A 9,481-nucleotide genomic window follows, 5' to 3' on the forward strand; every position below is an offset into this window, starting at 1 on the left:
TTTAGTAATGGTTGGGATTTCAGTTCTGCAGTATTTCAGGTGTCCACCAGGTTGAGAAATGAATGAGATTGAGCTCTTATTTATAGCTGAAGAGGGCTGAGATCATGATTCCCTCGTGTGCATGGCAAATTTGAACTTTGGTGCATGGGCCTGTACAGGGGCATGTAAGGCCCAATGATGGGTGCTAAACCAAGCTGGACTCAAATGAAATGCAATTGGACATGTAATTGAAGTGGAACTGACTTGCACATCAAGTTTCAACATGAAATGCAAAAATTAACATAAAGAAAGAGCTCTTCGAAACTCACCAATGGAAAGTCCAAAAAAGTAATGTGACTAATGGTTGGAAAGCCCTTGAAATAAGGAACAAAAGTCATGTTGGGAAAAAATTCATTTGGCATTTGGAAATTAATGAAAATGGCTGTGAAAGTTTGGGCACAAAACATGTCTAAGTCACCCTTTGAAAATTTTCACCAAAAGCAAACCTCTTCAAGCCCCTCCATTTCCATGATGCAAGGTTCAAATAAAAAAACCTCCAACACCAAAGTTGTAGATATTTTCAAGCTGATCAATTTAGACTCAAAATTTTCATCATATGGATTTTTCATAAAAAAGTTATGGGCATTGAGGTTGGGCACTTTTTCAAATTCAATAACTTAGGTCCAAGGTGACCTATAATGTTTTGTATTATCACATGTATTTATTTTAGGATTATGAAATTTATCCAATAGAACATTTGAAGCAGGCATCTTAATATTTCCAATTCATTTGGTATCACCTCAAAATCATAAAAATTAAGGAAGTTAGGTGTCGCACCTCGAAAAAAATGGGGATACGACTTCAAAGCGAAGCGCGATCGCACGCTCGCAATGATGGACTGAACAGAGTCGCCACCGAACTTTATTTATTCCTAAGAAGGAAAGGGGAAATATCGATAAAACCCAAGACAAAAGAAAGGATAAGATATGGTCATCGCAACCAATATCGGGGTTCGGGAGTCGATTACGCAAGGGGAAGGTATTAGCACCCCTCACGTCCGTTGTACTCAACGGGAACCATTAGGTCAGTTGTGTGCGTTAGTGTTAGTTAAAATATTAGGCTTTTCAAGTTATTAAGTGGGATAAGAAAGAATATAAGAGAGAAGAATATTTTTGGATTTTTTTTTTAACGAAGGACTAAACCTAAGTTTTTTATTAGTGGGCCTGACAAGATTTAAAAATCCTGCTCCTACGTATCTCAAAAGAGAAATCAAGGCTTACGTAGTTCTGGGTAGAAAAATGTTTGTTTGTTGGTCGATTTTAGCGAAAGCTATATTGTACTAATTCGACAAAAACATCGTTTTACCCAAAACAGATGAGGAGTGAACGCATACCACACATCGAACGGATTTATAAATCTACATTCGGAAAAAGCGTCATTTATCTCTACTCAACAATCGTGGCCGAAACATTGTTTTGTATCACTTAAGACAATATATCTTTCATTTATGAAAAAGGTTCTTGATTAGTCGCACGGCGGCGAGAAAAGAGTTTGATTGGTTGGATGTATTTTGAGTGATGGCGAGAACTTGGATGAGCGAGATATACATCTCGAATCCTAGCCTCCGGAGTGCATGGTATACACCATGTTCCATTTCCATCTTTATTGAAAAAGTATTAAGGTAGGAATAAGGTATTTTGAAGTTTGAAAGACGAGTACTTGTGACCTACAAGCTCTTACAGCTTGGGTCTAATACTCGGGACTACGTCTGGACATTACACCCAGGCAGTCTGTTTCTTTCCAATATTTGTTAAGAAAATGATTCGAATATTTATGAAGGTTTTGGAGGGAAGACGAATATTTATGACTTACAAGCTCTTACAGCTTGAGCCTAATATTCGGGATTACAACTGGATATTCCCTCCAGGTAATCTTTTTCTTCCAACCTTATTAAGAAGATGGTTTGAGAGAAGACGAATATTTATGGCTTGCAAGCTCTTACAGCTTGAGCCTAATATTCGGGATTACGACTGGATATTACGTCCAGGTAATCTTTTTCTTCCAACTTTTATTTAGAAAATGATTTTTGAATATTAAAGAGAAGACGAATATTAACGGCTTACAAGCTCTTACAGCTTGAGCCTAATATTCGGGATTACGACTGGACATTCCACCCAGGTAATCTTTTTCTTCCAAATTTGCTTAAGGAAAGGGTTTGAATATTATGTTTGATTTGTGAAATGATCTTGAAATAGTTCATGTTTATTTTTGGAATGTATTTTGAAATTGAGGAAAGTTGAAATTGATTTTGAAATCAAATGAAATTTGAGTACGATTATTTACACGTGTAAAAGTATGGATATGGGTATTAATAACATAACTAAACTAGTTAACACACAAAAGTCGACTAATCGAATAAAATAATATCGGAAATTCAACCATTAATTAAATCTAAAAGGTAAACATTTAAAGATACAAACAACTAAATATTAATTAAATTAGATTGATAGAAACTTCAAATAAAATAAATAGTAGAAGTTATATACAAAATTTAAATAAAATAGTAAGTATAACAAACTTCAAATAAAATAAATAGTAGAAGTTATATACAAAATTTAAATAAAATAGTAAGTATAACAAATATAAGCATGAAGATTTGCTATCTCCAAGTATTGAACCCACCCCCCTAAAGGCAATGAAAGTAATCTCTCTCCACTAGGCCATTCATAATTATTTATTATTACAACAACAACCGAAATACATAAACCAGAACAGATTGGAATAAAAACTAAAAAAGAAACTAAAATAAAGTAGTCTGTTAGACTACCAATTAAAAGTAGAAAAAAGAAAAAAGTCCCAAGACAAATAACCCAGCCGCCTGGCTGTTGGGTTCATGGACTAATAGCTAATAAACTTCTAGGGAATAAAAAAGACAAAGCATTAATATTCACTATTAAATAAAACATAGGAAGCTTAAACGTAAAAAAAATTAAACGTTTGTTTTGTTAATAAATAAAAAGAGATAAATGATTAAAAAAAAGGGTGAAAGGTGCTGTAACAGAACCTATTCCTCCTCCTCAATCTCTCCCGTGCCCACTCAATCTCTCGTCACTCTTACTCCTCTCCCTCAATCGCTTTCAAACTTTGCTCACCTCTCTCAATCGCCCTCTCTCACTATGAACATGCAAAAATTCCATGGCATCAAAAGAGAAGTCAAGTAAGAAGCTCACCTCCGGCGGTGACGACGGCGACGGCGAGGTTAAAATCTTCCTGCTTCACCTCTTCAACCTCAGTTCTTTCGCCGTTTCTCGATTAGGTTTCTTTCTTCTCTTTTTTGAATTAGGGTTTCGTGTTTATGGTCGCCTCCCTCTCTCTATTTCGTGTGCTCTACTGATTTCGTTCTCCCTATTTATGCTCTGTTGACTTAGGGTTTCGGTTTGATGCTCAATGGTCCAATGGAGGAAGTTTTCAGAAATGCTTTTGGATGCTCAGAATTGGAGTGCCTTCTTTGATCATTGGACTCGGAAAGGTAATCTGAACTTGGCTTTTTCTAATTGCTTTTGTCTTAACTCCAATTTGGGTAATCCTCTTAACTTAAACGACTCAGTCATTATTTTGTTTACTGCAGTGAATTCGGAGCATTGGCTTGATTTATCATCACTAATATTTTCGGCTTCAGCTTTCTCCAATTGTTGTTTTTTGTGAACAGTTTGGTTATCACATGATTTACCTCTCTTTCTTGATGATTTTCCTAGCATTTTTGAATATTCAAGAGCTTTATCAGAAGGTTTGGCCTCCGGTTCAACGCCGGCGAGTCGGTTACTTTGACCTCTTTCCTTCTCTTGGATTTATTTGACTGCACTGAAACATTTTTTGTCCCTGCCTCTTGTAACATTGTCAAGCAAATTGCTTGGACTGTCCTTGCTTCTTCTGGTAACATTGTCAATCAACATTTTTTGAGTATCAGTTCCATGTATAGTGAATCCATTATCAGTTGAATTGTTTTGATTTTGAATATCAGTAAAAAAAAATGCATTTGAGACATCTGTATTAACTTTACAAACTTCAACAGGTACAGGAGGAATGGCTGCAATTGATTTGCCAAAGAATTCTTCATAAAGAGATATTTGGAGCTTGTTTAGTTCGAAAGCCTTGTCATCCGATTGCAAGAGTCTCTGACTGAACTGCGTGAGATGAATGGATGCGGTAACAAGTCTGATGCAGAAAGTGTTAAATCCGGTTCCTTGTTAGTTGGTGCTTTCTGGTTCTTGTTTGATGCATCATTTTTGCTGTGCCTCTTTCGCTTTTTGTTGGTCATTGCCACAATTCTAATTTCTTTTTAGGCGAAACTCTGTCAAACTAATGCTCTACTCATCGGTGTGTGCTGCTACAAGCGATTGGAGAAGTTGCAGCTGCGTGCTTGAATCACAGTGACGGCTGCATGCTGATTTGCTAGGTATGTTTCCATTTTGTGCAGTTAGATGGTGGTAAGAATTGGATTTTCACTTGTTTGTTACACCATTAATTCCCTCCTTCATAAAATCGGTACAGCATCATTCCATTCTACTTCATTGTTTGGATATGGTATCACCTAGTAATATGTGCATTTACAACATGTCTCTACTGCAGGTCTTGGCTCAGACAAGGCTTGGTAATGGTGTTTAACTGGTCTAATGACAGGAGGTTATCCATCCGTTGGAGTTGTTGATTTGAAAATGTTGTTTTCCAAAAATGAAAGAAGATTGGTTCCATTGTGTAGGATCGGTTCTTTTTGGAGGTTCGGATTTGAGCAGCAGAAAGGTCTTCCTTAGTCAAGCGAGTTGGAAACTGGAATTTTCCTAAATCAACTTGAACCAGCATGCCTATACAAGACCATGGTACCACCTTGCTCGATGAGTATAGCTAGCGTGTTTCATCCTCTGGGACATTCTGTTGGAATTATGAATGCTGTCTTTCTTGGCATATTGCTCCAGAACGGCATGACAGGAAGAATATACCGGTTGCGATGTTGGGAATCACCTGGGTATTTGGTGTTGTTTGAGCAGCACTTAATAAGGTACTGTTAGCGTGACCATAAAACTGGCTTAAACGAGTCATCTGATTTCCTTGATTGAGTTAGGTTTGACCAAGGTATCTCTGCAGGTTAGGCATCGTGCAAGACTTGGCTTTATTGAAGGATGAACTGGTCCTTCCTTGAAGCTTCTTTGTAGGACTATGTAAGTCCATTACTTGCTATGCCTGATGTTATTGTGTTGGACATTGTGTTGCTGTTTTGGTTTTTCTTGCAGGTTTCCTGAACTGTTGCTGCTGTTTTTGCATCCCAACTGTATAATACATCACCATCAAAAGTTCCATAATGTGTTTGACAGCGACATGCAATATAACCTCTTGCTCCATCCCATAAAACTTTTGAAGGATAGTTCATATGTCCAGGAAGCATTCTGAGTCTTCTACTTATTGTGATCAATTTTGTATGCTTTTCATCTCCATGTGTTCTCTCTTTCTTTTTTACTTGCATGACATGATTTGAATGACTGGTGGTGGCTGTTGCGTTCCAAAACATATTTAATAGAAACACTAAAAAATATGGTTTTCCACTTTGTTACTTGCACTTGCGCTTTGTGGAATCTAAGTTTTTCTCGTTGAACTTGCAGTTTCCATCGTGGAATCAAAGGGCGTCCGATGAGACTAGGCTAAACATGTACACACCGTCTTGAAAAATGATGGGTTCAAGCACGAAACTGACAAGACTTTGCTAGTTCCTCTCGAAGAGTCCTGCCACATGCGTGTGAGTTTACTCTCCCGAAAGAGAACTCGGCTTTCATCATTTTTCCTTCTAGCATCTTCATAACCCGCTATATCCGCAGAACTCATCTTGCTTACAAAACTGCTTATCCCTTCATTCTGTGCAGGGACATGGACAATCAATCCCAAGTGGCTTCTACGAGCACGCTCAACTTCTTTTTAGGTGCAGCCAGGATTATTTGGCATGAGGTTCAGTGAAACCGGCTGAACTGTCACAGGCTTGTTAGTATGCAGGCCTTCCCATGGATCTTAAATATCCTCTGAAGTAGTATTAGTGTTTTAGAGCAGTTTCCTAAGTCTTTTGTATCAACTTTTCAGCAACTCATTTTTCTGAATTTGATTCTTGTATCTTGTACGTGTAATATGTATGAACAATGGGAACATCATTTTCTATCTTATGCTCAGAATTTGGCACTTACCTCAACTGGGATATGAACTGTCTAGCATCCATTTTGTAAGAAGATATTCGAGCCAATCTTTTGAATGAACATTAAAATAGGTTCCAGAGGATGCTCCTCCGTTATTGCAAGGAAAAGCACTCTTGCCCATATATTTACTTCAAACTCCCATGCACTAAAGTCGTCGTTGTCATAATTTAGAGAAATATCAATGATCACTAATAAAGCTATGTGGGAAGTCATAAAGACTCTTGCAGAGCTTCGAATCATCCATACGACAATTGGCACAGCAATCCTTGTAACCACAACCAGAGAACCATCGTTTGCACAGTCGACCTTAATTTGCCACCATAATCCGTAAATTCATGAGGCAACGCTGAAATGAAGAGCAAAAGAATTTCAAGAGGAATATCAAATGCGCACACCACAGAAGCAGCAGCTAGAATGTAGAGTTTTGACATGTGATGACCCGCAAAATATGGTTTCCCAAGGCCTATTCGATGCGGCTGAGTAAACTGATGAAGTGTTATTCCTTTTTAAATCAATCATAAATTGATGTATATCCAAATTGTCCATTTTCTTCCAGCCCAACAAAATCCATCATTCTTAGTCATATTAAGCTCACGTGCTTCCTTCACCGTCCTTGAGACCACTGGTTGGTAAAATTTCTCATGTCTTAGATGTTGCACTTCTCGACGTTGCTCTAAGGCCATCAAAGGCGTAGTTGAACAGAAGACATGTGGAAAATTATTTTAACCATGCATGAATGAAATGACTGTAACATGAATAAAAGATCCTTCAATGCAAGTGACCGATTGATGGGGAAAAAATTTAGGATCAAAATCGGGGTATGACAGTTGCCCCTATTTAAGCGTCTTCAACCAGAGAATATGAAGCAGGACACTCTTCATATGATCATAGTGGGAGATGATTAAATATTAAGAAGACCCGGATTTTGATCCTGAATCCCCATGACATGATGCGATATGATATGATATGCCATGATATGCATGGATATGCATGGATGCATGATTCTTATTTTTTTTTTTTTTTTATATTTCCTTTCCTGCTAGGGATATGATGGACCCTTAGCGGGAGATGCTACTAGACAAACCAAACTGTGGGGAATGTTGATGATCCACAGGGAGACAGACAAATGGTAAGAAACAATCTTGTTGGGGAAACAGTCCTGCTGGAGAGTCAGACACACACTGGGAAGTATTCAAAGTGAGATTTGATAATCGATACTTAGAATACAAGGGATTTCGGTGGTAAGTTCACACATGACTTACTAAACCCGAATAAAGGAAAAGATGCTACAACAGGTTCATGTATGACTTGACAATGCTGGGGGATAATCAAGGAGAAAACTCTTCAGAACAGGTTCATGTATGACCTGATACCGGAATAGGGGTTCAACAAACAGGTTCATACATGACCTGAATGGGTATTGAACAAAGAATCTTCAGAGCAGGTTCAAGTATGACCTGACCCCGGAACAAAAAGGTTCAATGACAGGTTCATACATGACCTGAATAGGATTGAACAAAGAATCTTCAGAGTAGGTTCAAGTATGACCGGACCCCAGAATAGAAGGTTCAATGACAGGTTCGTACATGACCTGAATAGGATTGAACAAAGAGTCTTCAGAGTAGGTTCGAGTATGACCGGACCCCGGAATAAAAGGTTCAATGACAGGTTCGTACATGACCTGAATAGGATTGAACAAAGAGTCTTCAGAGTAGATTCGAGTATGACCGGACCCCGGAATAAAAGGTTCAATGACAGGTTCAAGATGACCTGAATAGGATTGAACAAAGAATCTTCAGAGTAGGTTCAAGCATGACCGGACCCTGGAATAAAAGGGTTCAATGACAGGTTCATACATGACCTGAATAGGATTGAACAAAGAATCTTCAGAGTAGGTTCAAGCATGACCGGACCCCGGAATAAAAACAATTGGACTCTGACCGTAAGCAATGGACTACAACCAGCTTTTAACGGATTTTGCCAACAACAATTGGACTTTGAAATGAGTTCTAATAACAACTGAGCTTGGAATAATGCCTAGCAACAACTGATTTTTAGGAGACACCAATGAGTCTTGAAATAATTCCAGGGAATGACATAGGGGTTCTGGAACTTCGTCAGAATAAAAGTGACATGTCTGGGAATTCATCCGAGAGTAAAAGAAACAAATTCTGGAAATGCATCAGAATTACAAGTGATATTCCGGAAATACAACAGAATACAGACACATCTGGTAATACATCAAGGAAATTCTGGAAATACATCAGAATATAGACATATCAGAGAACACCTCAGATAGATGGTGAAACATCTGGAAATACATCAGACAAGTTATGGAAATTCATCAATAAACCAAGGAGTAATCCGGAAATTCATCGGATAATCCAAAAAGAAAATGAACCTTAATGGAAAATTTTTTAATAGGTGCCAACTGGGTTGGATTTGCAAATGACTGCAAAAACCGGATGATGGTTTAAGGGCACCAAAGACAAACTGGAATTAGAGGTCAAAGGATATAGGATCAACAACAAGACCTGGGTCAATGCAAAATGAGCACGAAGTACATTTCGGCCATGCTTGATTTGTATTCTTTTATGCATGATATATGAATGATCATGCTATGAGAATGCTGACACCTGAGTGGACTGGGAGTTGGTAAAGGCTTTTTATGGAAGCTCATGATTCCTCAACACCGAGAACTCAACCAAATATTTTATGATAGATGTTGTCAAAGGAGGATTCTATCCAGTTTGATAGCCACAGCTTAGCCAATGGATCCTTTTGGAGGATTAATGAATTGTGCTAGCATAATTTTCGGGCACTCGTCTTAAACTCGATAGTTGTTGACGTATGGCAGAATTTGTTTGAGCAGTTTGAAAGCACGAAGAAAGAGGTTCTGCCCCTCTGTGGCTCATCTTGCCCCAGTTTGTTGGGTCTTTGGAAATGTTCACCTTGAAAGTGAGTTTGGAAACAACTTTCCATGAGACTACCTCGAGACGACCTGCCCCAAGCGTTTGTAACTTGCAGCGGTCTGAACTTGACTAACCAAATGTTGGAATGGTAGACTCTTGATTGATTGTCCTTTGGATAGCTAGACTCATTGAGCTCCGAGGTGGCTTGCCCCGGACTAAGTCTTGAAGCAAATTACTCTTGGCTAACTGAACCATGGAGTGATTGGACTTACTGAGCTCTGAGGTGGCTTGCCCCGGTCTGATTCTTAAAGCAGATTACTCTTGCCTCGATGACCCTTAGAGTGGTTAGCTCGAATT

The 9,481-nt window shown here is 38.4% G+C and overlaps 1 long non-coding RNA gene across 1 annotated transcript; it reads left to right on the forward strand.

Moving 5' to 3' along the window:
• The first annotated feature begins 4,998 nt into the window (after positions 1–4,998).
• On the forward strand, positions 4,999–5,759 carry LOC127097894 (uncharacterized). Its single transcript, XR_007793231.1, has 3 exons — positions 4,999–5,035; positions 5,122–5,450; positions 5,634–5,759. It is a non-coding gene; the product is annotated as an uncharacterized LOC127097894 (long non-coding RNA).
• The last annotated feature ends 3,722 nt before the right edge of the window (positions 5,760–9,481 follow it).

Source organism: Lathyrus oleraceus, chromosome 6 (assembly GCF_024323335.1).
Source record: "Lathyrus oleraceus cultivar Zhongwan6 chromosome 6, CAAS_Psat_ZW6_1.0, whole genome shotgun sequence".
In the NCBI taxonomy this organism is placed as follows: domain Eukaryota; kingdom Viridiplantae; phylum Streptophyta; class Magnoliopsida; order Fabales; family Fabaceae; genus Lathyrus; species Lathyrus oleraceus.